The sequence below is a fragment of the Zalophus californianus genome, chromosome 7, assembly GCF_009762305.2.
Source record: "Zalophus californianus isolate mZalCal1 chromosome 7, mZalCal1.pri.v2, whole genome shotgun sequence".
Taxonomy (NCBI): domain Eukaryota; kingdom Metazoa; phylum Chordata; class Mammalia; order Carnivora; family Otariidae; genus Zalophus; species Zalophus californianus.
The window spans coordinates 41,372,273-41,386,624 of record NC_045601.1 but is presented as its reverse complement, the minus strand read 5'-3'; the positions used below and the strand labels follow the sequence as shown (position 1 = coordinate 41,386,624).

The window sequence follows — 14,352 nt, the reverse complement described above, 5'->3', positions numbered from 1 at the left end:
GACTAAATTATTTTTTAAATAAATTTTATTTTATTATTATTTTTTAAAGATTTTATTTATTTATTTGACAGAGAGAGAGACAGCGAGAGAGGGAACATAAGCAGGGGGAGTGGGAGAGGGAGAAGCAGGCTTCCCGCTGAGCAAGGAGCCCGATGCCGGGGCTCCATCCCAGGACCCTGGGATCATGACCCAAGTGGAAGGCAGATGCTTAATGACTGAGCCATCCAGGCGCCCCTCAAATAAATTTTTTAAAAAGACATAATTGTTTGATGAAACTAGTAGTGTTAATTCTACTTGAAAAATCTCAAGATAATTTTCACTTTGTTTTCTCCTTGGACAAATCCATGCTTCCCACTCAGCCCTAAATTGGAGCCTCTTTCTCATAAGTTTTAAATAGGTCTAAACATGACAGTTCACAACAAGACCTTAAAGTGTATGGTGGTGGATCTCTGTGCCAGTAGTCACTCTTGAATGGCTTCATCCAGCTCACTGGGAATCTGTTCTCAGAAGGAAGAGATCCCCACAGTGTGTCTGACTTCTCCAATCCCAGCCAGACTTCAGGGAGAGAGAACTTTCTCATCAAGAAAACCTTTGGAAAGCCCCCTTTTAAAGTCTGCTTCCATCTCTTTCAACCTACAAATTTACTCTAACCTATTTGCTAATGATCTTATACAACTGTATACATTTATTTTTAGAGAACTATTTCCCCTGCTTCTTTCAAGTTAAGTTATTTTTTAGAAATATCATCCATACAACCAGAAACAATTTGGCAAGAGGAGATTGTCAAAGCCAGTTCAATGATAATGGAACAAGGGGGTTCATATAATTGACATTTTTGCAGGTTTTATTTTTACCTAAAGAAAAAATATATATATATTGTTTTTAAAGGTTTTGGTATGTTCGGTCTATTTGTTTCTTTGTTTTGTTTTGCTTTTTCTTTTTAAAGACAAAAATATAGAGGAAATCTCTGAGGGATTAAGTAATAATCTAGGTATATTTAAGACAGCTAGTTTCTGCATTTGGTTAGTCACTCTGCAGGTACAAAAAAAAAGGCACAAATCCAATATGTTATGACTCTAAGAAGTAGGAATAATAATTAAGGAAAAAAATTTTAAATTAATTGATAGAATTTGAACCCGCTACAGTTAAGGTATATTTTAATAAAGCTATCTTAAAAAAGAAGGGGAGTTATTACCAAGGCCCACAGAAAAAAATTATAGTGAGACTGATGTTCAAAGTCACTAATACCTGTAACTTTAACACGCTCTGATGTAAGCTTTACTGTCAAGTTGTTAAAAAAAACAAAAACAAACACAACTCAATCTCCATTTACAGGACAGTCAGTGGCCTGCAGCAATCTGTAAGGATGAGAGAGAAAAAAAAGGAGGATTAATGTGTCACACTCCCATGCTACCAAACCATGGGACCTGCAAATCCCAAGAATGAAGGAGACTCATACAAGATCACTTAGGATTAAGCATGCAAACTACTGGCCTTACTTTTTGTTCCAGCGGGTCCTGTGATTGGGCTTGAAGCCAATACACTTCAGCCAACAGTCTCTCAATTAGGTACAGTCCCAATGCCAAGTTTCTCAGCAAGAGCATGTGAAAGGGCTCCTTTTGACTTTTGATCAAATCCATTTAAAATCTTTGCCATGGGATCCTGAAAATTGCCATTTAGAAATATGTCTGGAATTCCTCATACCTGGGAACTGATTTTAGGTACCCATTCTTACTGTAGCAATTATGACCAATAATTCACAATATTCTCAAGTAAATGGATTCAAAGCAAAATATTGACATGGACTATGGTGAAAACAGCAAATCCATTTACATTTGCCAACAGTGTTAGACTAGTAGCTTTTTAGGGCAGGGCACTTGTCTTATACCCCTGTGCAGGTGCAGAGCCGCATACATAGTAGACACTTAATGAATGCATTTTTGATTAGATGGATGAATCAAACACCATATTGGTTTACTGAACTCACAAAACATGCTTCAAACAAACGGGTGGTTCACTGTTTGGAAGACTCTTTTTACCCTATTTTTCAGTCACCCATGGTGAGACCTGAAATGTTTGTCCTTTTAGGACAGAAGAGCTTTTAGCATGGGGAAATCCAGTCCAATGGCAGTAAACCTGCTTTGTGAATGTTGTCTAATCTCTCCTGCTTTAGAATGCTCATTTGTGTTGGGATGTGAAGTGTCCCATCTTGGCTGTGACTGTAGAACTCTAGAAAAAGACTTTTATTAAAGCACCCTTTGTTTGTTTGTTTGTTTGTTTGTTTCAAGTGTAAGGAAAACAAGGTTGACTAACAGTATTGGATCCTTTGTTTTCAGATCTTATTTGTCTTTTCTATGGACTTTTTTGATGACAGTAATAAAACAACTCACAATCCATAAGAAGGATTCACACTTGTTCCATTTAAGAGGGATGCTTCCATGATTTCAACTAGACCAATTTGGACACAACAAAGGGACACTGAACCCAAAAGCAAGAGAGGACAGTCTGTGGCAAATTCTGTGGCCTGTGGCTTGTGCCCAGGATCATTGGCCCATTATGCTAAGCTCCCCTACATGGAGCAAAACACATCTTCAGACAAAGGAACTGAAATAGTTTTTTCCTTGATAAGAAATGCAGGAATTCTTTTTTACAGATTTTTATTTATTTATTTGAAGGAGGAGGGGCAGAGGGCAAGTGAGAAGCAGACTCTCCAGTGAGCAGGGAGCCCTACACTGTTGCTGGGATCCCGGGATCACCACTGAGCTGGCTGAAGGAAGACATTTAACCAACTGAGAGGTTCAGGTGTCCCAAGAAATGCAGAAATTTGTGAGATACTGAATGCTTAAATCTTAATCATTAAGGCTTTGAGAGGATAAACTGTAAAAATGTATTTTTACAAACTTAAATAATATTTGCAAACTCAAATGCCTGTAATGATGAAAGGGTAACAAAACCCTGAAAAGTGGGCTAAATGTTAGATGAATGGAGTGGAAGAGACTGTGGGGAGTGGTAAGCTTGTGCCTATTTCAAAGTTGTTCAAATTCTCCAAAATACACACATACACACAGAGGCTTGAGAGCCAAGCCTGGATCTGCTTCTTGTCATGTGAAATTTTTTAAAAGGTGCAATTTCAAAAGAATGAAGGATTCAACCCTATGAAGGCTAATTCCTTCTAACCCTTTCCCAATTTACCAAAAGCTCAACTCCCTACTGCCATGACCCAATAAGGTCTCAGACTTGACCTTATCCAGTACTCTTTCCTTGAGCTCCCCCTAGAGGCAAAGGTCCTCCACTAACAAGCCCACTGCTGTCACCCACTATCTTCTGAGAAGACGGGATAAACACGCTGGACCAGGAATGGCACCGGGGTTATTGCTAAGAAAATAACAATCCAAAGGAAAACAAAAGCAATATTTATGTGAATTTATTCTTCATGTCTTGTACACTAAAAAACATTTAGGGCATACTATATGCAAAAAATTGTAACAGGTGTTCTGAAAAATACTGAAATAACCAATAATAATTTTTCATTCTCCCTTCAGAAAAACTAAAAGCACACAAAAAGCAATGTTCTTTCTGCTCTTCTGACACCTTAAAATTCCCTTTCCCTCATTTTTCTACTATATACTTCTTAAGAATGGTGTTCTTCAGAATTCACTTCAAACCCTCTTCTTTTCTCCATTCCTTTATTTATGTACTCTTATCCATTCTTCTGGTTTCAACCGTGACCTATTTTCTAAAGATGTCCATCTTCATATCTCTAGACTGGACTTTTCTTAAGTGACAGATTCACACTTTCACTTTCTTACTGGAATTCTTTACTAAAATGTTTCAAAGACCCTTCGAATCCAACATACCCAAAGGATAATTCACGGCCATAAGTATTTAGTGCCAAATGAGCATTATCAGTAGTAAGTGCTATGAATCTAGAAGGTCACTCTAGACCGCAGTTGTCTGGGAAAGTTTCATGGTAGAGATAAACCTGGGCAAGACTTTGAACAAAATGTTGTTTGTGGGCAACAGTGTGAACAATATCACAAGACTAGGTGGTGACTGAATCAGAAGAATGAGTAAGAGTACATCTATCCCCATGTGTTCCAATGAAGAGTTTTTCCGCTGTCATCAGACTTGCAAGGTCCAAGCTCAGTTTTGACTTCTGTCATACTCAAAATAAAAAAGAGAGAGAAAGAAAATTTGCCTTGTGATGATCTAGTTCTCTGTATCTGCTTTTTTCTCCTTCCACTTGGAGAATTTGAAGATTGAAGACCAGATATGCAATGAAGGACCCAGCCACATTCCACTCACAATAGAAATATACATGTTTTCTCAAACATTTGTAGATTTCTCCACTGTTGAAAACCAAAAAGGGCAATCCTGAAGGCCCATTGAGAGTTGGCTCTTGAATACCAGGCATTTTCTTTATTCCTTCTGCATCCACTTGAGTGTGTGGATCTGGCCCTGCTTTTGTCCCAGCCAAGGAGCTGAATGCAGGCTCTGAGGCTCCCAGCATTGCCCTGCAATTGTATAAAAGAACTGCCTTCTTTCCATTCCTTCCCTTGCAGTGGCACTTCCAGCTTAAGTAACTCTTAGCACAAACTGGACTTTGTACAATCCCATCAGACAAGCTCTTTTGACTCATACTTCAAAATAAAAAGATGTTTTTCTTCTTTTTATCTCATGCAATGTTGCTGTTGGGAAAGAATGCAGAGAGGCTTTTCTGTTTCCTGAGTAATCATAGTAGTCACTTTTCTTATACAGAATTGTAGATAATTAAGAACATGATTTTTTATATATATACAACTAGATACACCATAAAAATCTTAGCTGTATGGAACTTTTTCTTGAGAAAGAAATACCGTTTTTACTGTGATAGCCTCAGGGGTGAAAGAAGTTATACTGTGACAGCTTATAAAAAAAAAAAAAAAGCAATGCAGTTGAGAAAATTCAATCAAAACAATAGGCTCCATTGAAGAATTCCATTGTCCTGTGGTTTTTTTCTCCCACATTGACAGTTACAAGATTTTTGTAAATTTTATTTATTTCTTCGCAGCATTTGAATAGAAAAGTGTCCATTTGCAAGGCAGGTAAATTCCTTTAATGATTTGTCAACCACTGTCATGAAAGAGATCTTTTATAATTACACCTACTGAAATTAATTGGACAGTATTGTGTATCAGGACCTGTTTGCCATAATACTGGCTTTGTTCTTAATTGAAGTGCTATTTGGTGAGTCTCTTTAATGAAAGGCTATGTATTTTTGTTGTTATTGTTGTTGTTGTTAATTCCAAAAGTAACAAAAAATTTAGCTCAGATGAATGAATAAATAAGCATTTAAAGAAAAAAGGAAGTTTCCCAATTTTCACTAGTTTATAAGCTAGTACTTATATAGCGAAGTAGTGAAAAATTTTTGTTTTTAAAGACAGAACAAGACAATAATGCACTTTTATACACTTGACTTAAGTTTTGGGAGAGTAATCACTTGGTTTTTAAGCATGTATCCTATAGAGATACATACAGTTCCTGCTCCATTGGAACTCAATAGAATGAGGAGCATGCAAAGACTAGAGACTTAGCATGATCTGTTTCAAAGTTCAGGATACAGATATGGTAATAATAGAGTCATCTCCACACTTCCCCCAGACAACCACTTATTCCTCTACACTTCTTTTTAGAAACAGTAACAGCAATATCTCTCTTTAAGCCCTCTATCCCCCAAAATAAAATTATCCAAGAACTCTAGGAACTCAGTCCAAAGGAAGTGAGGGTGAAGATTTATCCTGATTCCAATACCAAGCAGAGGAAGGACTGTGACTGATTACTCCTTCTGCTATTGCTTCCCCTCACCTTCCCATACATAATATTGATGTTAAAGACTCAGCATGCACAGCCTGAAAGACAGTGCTTGTGAACTTTTGCTGGGGATTCTTTCTGAGATTTTATATATATATATATATATATATATATCAGGTCATAGAGATGCCCTGTATTATGTGCCAAGGCTATAGTTCTTTCTGGTTCATATCACCATGTTCCTGAAAGCATGTAAATGAGGGAAAGAGTGTCCCAGTCATATAGAACCATGTATGTAAAGAGCCAAAAATAGGAGAGGTATGACTAGACAGAGAAAAATCCTGTAAAACTACATACGTTTTTTAATAGCAGGTAACTCTGGGCTACAAAATTATGGGTGATTTTGTTTTTCCTAATACCCTTTTTAACTTTCATAGTTTTTCTGCAATGAAGCCACATTACTTTATTATTTAAAAATATTTAGGTGCTCATGAGAATACAAAATCAGTGACATTTGGAAAAAGTTATACTGTGGAGTAATATTATTTTTAAAAATGGTATGGGACAGTACTCAAGCTGAATAATAGAAGGGAAGGGAGAAAATCAATTCTGGCAGGGGTGGGGAGGGGGGTCGGTGGGCGGTGGTATTTAAAACAGTGGTCTAGAAATCCAGGTGTCGGGCTTGGTCTCAGTGTTGGCAGATGCTGTGGAGAAGGTTATGGAGATATAAGAAATAATTTAGGGCTGAATTCAAGATGGAAGGTTTTCCAATCTTTTTTTCCTATTGCATAAGGACTACCCATACCAGATACCTGAGAATTATTCTCAATCCTTCACTTTCCTTCCTCTTCCAAGATTTTTCTTTGTCTTTGGTTTTCTGCAATTTGAACATGATATGCCCAAGTGTGTGTGTGTGTGTGTGTGTGTGTGTGTGTGTGTACACATATATATATATATATATGTACATATATATATTTTATTCATCCACTTAGTGTTCTCTGAGCTTCTTGGATTTATGGTTTGGTGTCTGTCATTGGAAAATTCTCATTATTATTATTTTCATTCTTATTATTTCTATTCCCTTACCTCTCCTGTTGTATTCTGGTAATATATATGTCTATCATTTTGAAATTGTCACACTGTTCTCTGATGCTCTCTTATGTTTTTTTCATTCTTTTTCTCTTTGCATTTCAGTTTGGGAAGTTTCTATTGACTTATCTTTAAGCTCACTGATTCTTTCCTCAACGATATCCAGGTATATCAATGGGTCCGTAGAAGGTAGTCTTCATTTCTGTTACAATGTTTTTGCTTTTTATAACTTCCTTTTGATTTCTTTCTCAGAGTTTCCATCTCTCTGCTTATATTATCAAGATGTTCTTATATACTCTTTACTTTTTCTATTAGAACTTTTTCACATATTAACTATAGTTATTTTATATTTATAACTACAGTTATAGTTATCTTAGCTGTCTGATAATTCCAAAGTTTATCCCATACCTGGATCTGGTGCTGATGCTTGCCTAGTTTCTTCAGACAATTTTTTCTTGCCTTTTAGCATGCCTTATAATTATTGAAATCTATAATGTGTTGGATAACAAGAGTTGAAGTAAATAGTCTCTTAGTTTCAGGTTTTTATCTGTTAGAAGTTGGGTTGGGCCGTGTTTAATATTTGTGGTAGCTGTAGAAGCCAGGGGTTTTAAATTCCTCTAGTGTCCGTGATTTTTGTTTCTCTTGTTGACTTTCAGCTTTCTTAAGAACTCCTCCTCAGATAGAATCTGCATCCTGTAGCCATTTCACCCATAATCCCCTGCTATTATACTGAAGTCTTGTCAGTGTGATGGTAAGATGCAAAGAGGGAAAGACTTTTTCAATCTTATGAATAAATCTCAGTCTTTGAGTAGGCATGAGTTTCTGGGCTATGACCTTCAGAAATGTTTTTTCACCTTTTTCCTTTCCTTATATTATACAGGAAGACTAGAGAAGGCAGGAGTTGGAGGAAATGTCCTTTCCACTGCTTGGATAAGTTTCTGGTAAAGTCTTTTCCTCTGGAAGTAGCACTTTGTTATAGAGAACACTGTGGAGCTCTGCACCTGTTTCAAATGGCCCCTGCCGGAGCACAGGGGGATTTTATTAGTTTTTCACAAAAGAAACTGGTGGGATTTCTGGAAGTAGAACCCACGAAAGTATGGGTGGTCCCCCTAAGACTGTGTCCCTAAGGAGTTTCTCAATTTCATGCTAGCCCACACCCAGCTTCCAGTAATTCATTAAAATTGCCATTTAAGTGTTCCTAGAAGTTTATGGTTCCAGAGGTTTCCACCCCAGGTAAAATTATCTTAGCTGTGATTTTCTGGATTTTTCTGTCTTGCCAGATTTGGGAGTGGAAGTTTGCCTTTCAACTTCAGTTCTGTGATGGGTCCAAGAAAATTCATTGATTTTGTTTGTTCAGTTTTTTCTTGTTATAAGGACAGATGGAACATCTTCCAAATTTTAAACACATCGGAGCAGAAAGCAGAAGTCCTCTCCTTTTCTTTATCCTTTACAACCAATAAATAAACGATTCCTGGTTTTCTCTTCTACCTATCTCTTAGATTTGTCCTTCTTTTTTATCCCCACTGCTATTGCTCTTCTTCAGGCTTCTTTGTCTCCAACCTATATTATTTCAGAAACTTTGTAAATGGTCCGTGTGCCCTTAAATCCCCTCAAATTATGGTGAACATACATGCTAGTTGTCCAGGGATGGTTCCAATTTATGCCTATTTTCTGAGTGGGGTGATCATAGTGCTCCTTTTTCAGTATGCCAGTTGGGCAACAATTATGTGGTCACCCTACCTTGAATCAATCTTGCCTTGGATCCATCTCTGTCCTCAAATGATCTTTTTAAGATTTAAATATCATGTCTCTCTCCTGTATAAAACTCTTTAAGTTTTTTTCCCTCAATCTATAAGGTAAAATCTCAATGCCTTATTATACAAGGGCATCCAAGGTTCTCCATGACTTGACTGCTGCCATTTTGGTCTAGTTTTTTTTTTTTTTTTAAGATTTATTTATTTATTTATTTGAGAGAGAGAGAGAATGAGAGACAGAGAGCATGAGAGGGAACAGGGTCAGAGGGAGAAGCAGACCCCCTGCTGAGCAGGGAGCCCGATGTGGGACTCGATCCCAGGACTCCAGGATCATGGCCTGAGCCGAAGGCAGTCACTTAACCAACTGAGCCACCCAGGTGCCCCATTTTGGTCTAGTTTTTAATCATGTCTTTCTCAACCCCTTAAGTTTGAAGATCTAGCAATATAGAGCTACTTGGTATTTCTTGAACACAGCATGTTATTTTAAACATTCCTACCTTTGCTATGAAACCATCTAAGACCCATTCCTCTCCTTTCCAGCCCTTCTCACCTACCTCCTTCAAATTTAGTTATTATAAATCATTGTTAATTGTCAATTATTCAAAGTTACATATTATTTTAACCATTATTTTGCAGTATTTGTCACCCATATACAAACATTACACTACAAACACTAGATTATGAACACTTAAAGAGCAGAAAATAGGTCCATATCATTTGAATTCTCAGTGTCTAGCATAATAAGTACTAAGTAATGTAGGTGGTACTCAACAGTTACTCTGTTGAGTTGGTTTAGGAGACAGGAGAGCAATAAGAATTCTAGTTAGTAACAAGGGTGCAATCAAGGGAATTTCATGAATTTATGCAGAGTAAGGGTCTCTTAGACCCAGGATTTCTCTCAGGAGAAGTTACAATGCTGACTTTCTATAAATCTGAGTCTTCAAATGATTAGAGATGGAAAGAATAGGGCAATTCAGTGATTTAGAAGAAGCCACAAAGATAAATGGGAATAATAGTAGTAAAAATTATCCTTTACCTTTTGGCTCAGTTCCAATTTAGAGGTCAGGAATTCCTTGGAGTTCCATTCTGGCTTCTGGTGCACACCCCTTTTTCTCTTCTTAATCTTAGCCCATTTTTGTAAACTCTGCCCTCACTCTCCCCAAACAACCATTTCCTGGCAATCCCCCTTGGACCTAAAGTTGTACATGCTAGCAGTACAGTAGGCTCTTTTGGAGTATGGCCAGAGAAAGTGGCCTATGCAGGGAACATGAAGTTCTGTTGTCCCTGGAACCTGGAGTGTGCTCTGGAAGGGAAAGCACAAGCATATCACTTGGCCCTATAGATACCTCACCCCATGGGAAGGACAGCTGAAAGAAAGTCTAGTGGGTCCTCTAATGTTTAGAGCTCAGAGTAGGGGCTCCTTTGCTAATGTCTAAGTGTGGTACTGAAGTGAACATCACATAGAAAATGGTAGGGGATAGCACTGCGTTATCATTAGATAAGCAGATTTTTTAAAGATTTATTTATTTATTTGAGAGAGAAAGAGTGCACATGTGAGCATGGGAGAAGGGGCTAGAGAGTCTTAAGCAGACTCTACATTGAACGTGGATCCCAATGTGGGGCTCTATCTTATGACCCTGAAATCACGACCTGAGCTGAAACCAAGAGTTGGACACTTAACTGACTTTGCCACCCCGCCACCCCTATAAGCAGATTTTTAATAAAAGAAGAGCTGAGAAAATGCTTTGGGGAAGTATAAATAGAATGGAGCCCCTTAGTAAAATGGAGCCCCATAAGACAGAACGGAAAGACATAGACAAAAGCTATGCATGGAAGCAAATATAAATTAGGGTTGAATATTAGCTCATGATTTCACTTCCTCCATCTCTGCCTCTCCTGTCTCCCTATAACTGGGCATACTGGTTTTCTTACCTTAAAGAACAAACCTACTCTCCTTTCTTAAATAGGACTTTTCCTTGTTGCCCACAATATGCTTTGGGTAAGAAATTTCTAGACTCAAGTCCTTATCCTTCATTAATGATTTATGTAGTCTTCAGTAATTTGGGTGGCAAGATCTCATTTCTCATAAACCTGAGAAGATTAAGATGGATTACCAGATTAGTTTGAAGAGAATGAGAGAGTTGGTGGTTAGAAATGCAAAAACAAGAGATACCCAAGTACAAACAGATATATCCAGAATTTCCCATGAAACCTTTGGGCTAGCATATAGAGTCTGTTTTTATCAAGAACCTCTCGGTTGCAGGAGACTTTATTGACTCAATATATTGGAAGTCTGGAGAGAGAACTTATTTCAACCACAGCTGGTTTCTCAAATAATGTATCAGTCATCTGTTTTCTTCTACCTATCACAGGCAGAGTTCTCCAGAAGCAGATGCTGAGATGGAGCTCAGAGTGTGAGCTGTTTATTAGGGATCAACACCTGTGAAGGGAAAAGCAGAGGAAGAAGGGAAACTATGATGCAGGCCCTGCAAAACTGCAGCCCACCCAACGGGGAGCTCTGTATTAAATACGGATTATGGCATCTTTCCCAAGATCAGCCAAAATGGCCATGCTTGATACCTGACCTTGTTCATTCACTAATGTGGGCTTACCCAGGAAGGGCATGACTTCAGGTGAGGCATCTTTCTGTGGCTGAGTCAGACTCTGAAGAAGCTGACAGCTGGAGGCCATCTGCTGACCACATTCCTTGCAGCTGGGCAATCAGTCCTTCCTTAAAGAAACACCTAAGTGGCACATCTCCATATCTCCATGCCTACTTCACCATCTTTGACTCTGCTTTCTTTCCTATATGCTGGGTCTGTTCTGAAGCATTTCCAAAATTAGGGCAAAAATATTCATCCAAACCTTCAGAGTTACGTTTCACCAGTTTGGCAACTTTATTTTATTTATTTATATTTTTTAAAGTAGGATTCACACCCAGCATGGACCTCAGTGCAGGGCCTGAACTCATGACCCTGAGCTGAAACCCTGGCTCAAAACTGAGCCACCCAGGCATCCCGAGTTTGGCAATGTTAAAGAAAGAATCTTTTACAAAAATTCCGGTTAATGTCCTGAGATTGAATGGTATCAGTTTGGCTTGGGGTCATGAGCTCACTTCTAGAGACAGGGTTGCAAACTTAGCCCCACCTAAAGTGCATGTACTGAGAGCAAGACTAGAGAGGTTCCCCAAAGACACATATTGGTACTGTTACCAAATAAAGTGTGTAAGAGAGTGGGGAACAGAAGTCTGTAGGCACTGATTCTCATGCACTCAGGAGCCCTTTCTAGAATGGTCTGGAGGTCCCCCAAGGAATTGTGTAACTGCACTTAATTGTAGGTAGAGCATCTCAAAATGTGCTGTTAACATTCAGAGACTTTCATTATTTTGAAGACATGACCTTGACTTTGCTATAAAGAAGAGAATCCATAACATTATAGAGCACAGATTATTTTAGATCCTCCTCTCTTTTTCTAACAATTCTACTAATTTTCTGAAACACCATTTTCTTTTATTTGTAACAGAGTGGAGAATAACTGTGGTATTCTGCAACATACTGAATGGGAAAGTAGCATAAGAACATGATAACAAAGAGCCTTTCATGCTGCAAGGGAGAGTATTCCTGTTGGCACAGAGAACCTTCACTACTGGGACTGCTAAACTGCAAATCTGTGAAAAGAAAGATTTCTATGTTCAGAAATACTGGATATATTTAAAATAGTGTCACTTTAGTGTGTCTGTGGGTGTGGGTGTGGGGGGGGTGTGTGTGTGTGTAGACACACACAATTTGCTTATGTATTTATATGTATGTATGAATCCTTTATTTAAAATCTCTTTGGCTGGGTTTACAAAAGTTTGCTCTTCACTGGAGTGCTGAGTCTGTTTGTCTGAAATACAATAAACCAGGGCTTATACTCAGGGAGCACACATCAAGCAGCCATACTACTTATTAAATATCGAAAATTTTTTCTACCAGTTGGGAAGTGGGATAATAATAAACATGATAAGCACTAAAATTAATTAATGAATTCCAGCATGTGTGGTTTTTCTCAGAAATCATACACCACTATGATTTCTATATATTTTGTTTGTTTGTTTGTGTGGGCACTGGAGCATAGAATGGGTAGACCTGCTGAAGAGATTCTGTTTTTTGTTTCAGGTGTTGAGGAATTTCTTTCAGGTTCAAACATTCTTGGCTAGAAGGAGATCCACACAGACACATTGAGGAGAAACCGATAATGATCATTCAGGTACGACTGGGAAAATTTGCATTAGTGGAAAACTTTCCCCTGAAAAGTACTGTCCATCCCTGAACAATGTGAGAAAGTTTATGAGGAGGGAATCTTCCTGGGATCCCTTTTTAAAGATCCAAAGAATGTGTGAGCAAGAAGTGGCAGCGAGGGTCTCCTCCCCACTGTCTGTGGTCAGTTCTCCCAATGAAGAAACCTCATGTTACCATGCCCCTCCCCATCCCCATCCCCGACTGCTCCTGCAGCTCGTCCAAGCACTGGTACTTGCTGAGCCTGGTGGCAATTGCCATTTGTTTCTATTTTCCTCTTCTTTCTCTTCCTGCATTTGTCCTGTTTGTTAACTGTGCTTTAACCAGTTGTCTCCACACCATTACTGGTTGGTTCCTGACTGGACTTTGAAAGGAGGCAACCATCTTGCCCTTCTTGGGTGGAACAAAACTGACAAAATATGCAGATTCTTAACTCAGGTAACTAGAATTAACCAATAACTACTCACCTTGTCCCTTCTTCCTGCTCACTCTTTGTTTTAATAGGATTTATTATTATTTAGGTATGGTAAGGCCAACAGATTAGGATACAGTTGCCATTGACAAGATAGTCTATGATACACACCGTTCCCAAGAGAGGGAATACACCTCATGCCATTGGGGGCCACACAGGGAAGCACCAGGGTCAGGAGGCAGAGGGAAAGAGGAAAACTGTGGGCAAGGGCCTTTATCATGGTTTCCACAGGAAGGAACAGGCAAGGCAGGGAAAGCAGGCTTGGGATTGGCTACTCTGAATAATTTCAGTGGACTTTGGAGCATAAGGGTCTCTCCTTAGCTGTCTCGCATCTGGCCCTGTGGTGAGTAGGGCCGGTGTATAGTTGCCTAGGGGGAGAGCCTGACAAGGGAGGTGATAGCAGGTGTAGACTCTGAAATGGTTGCTTTCTATTTGAAAAGCATGCCTCTGGAAGGACTCCTCTTGAGGGGTAAGGGAGCACAGAAAGCCAAGACAAGGGGACTTAGCCACATTATCATGTTGTCTGGGACCAGGTGTATCTGGCATATGCACACAGGGTAGTTGTTAAACTATCAAGTTGACAGAAGCTAAAGACCCTTCCCTCTCAGCCTCTTTCCCTCTCACTTTGGCTTGCATACCCATGTGAAGAGGGTCATGACAGGGCCAGTGCCTTCTGCTATTGGATGGTGGGTGGAGAGAGATAGGTAGAGTTGAAATTGAATGGGGAAGCAGGAAGAATCTCCGTTCTCAGGTGCCTCATAGCATCCCCAGTCACCTAATGACCTTCGCTCTAATGAAGGAGTCTTTGGAAGAATTATATATGTAAAATCTCAGCTAAGAAAGGAGGATCATTTAACTAGTGATAGATCTATCAATCAAAGATTACATCAGTGATTTTTAATAGCATTAGAATGACTTGATGTATGATTTTTACTATAAATTTGGATACTTGGTAAGCAAGATATGTAAG

The 14,352-nt window shown here is 38.8% G+C and overlaps 1 long non-coding RNA gene across 5 annotated transcripts in view; it reads left to right on the top strand.

The window, feature by feature from the left end:
• Positions 1-14,352, top strand: part of LOC113927520 — a 107,658-nt gene that overhangs the window by 68,699 nt on the left and 24,607 nt on the right. For 4 of the 5 annotated variants that reach the window (XR_003521656.1, XR_003521655.1, XR_003521652.1 and 1 more), the window contains 3 exons: positions 11,006-11,266; positions 12,156-12,881; positions 13,238-13,348. This is a non-coding gene — a long non-coding RNA (uncharacterized LOC113927520). The remainder of the gene's footprint in view (positions 1-11,005; positions 11,267-12,155; positions 12,882-13,237; positions 13,349-14,352) is intronic. The other variant, XR_003521653.1, reaches the window with a different exon arrangement.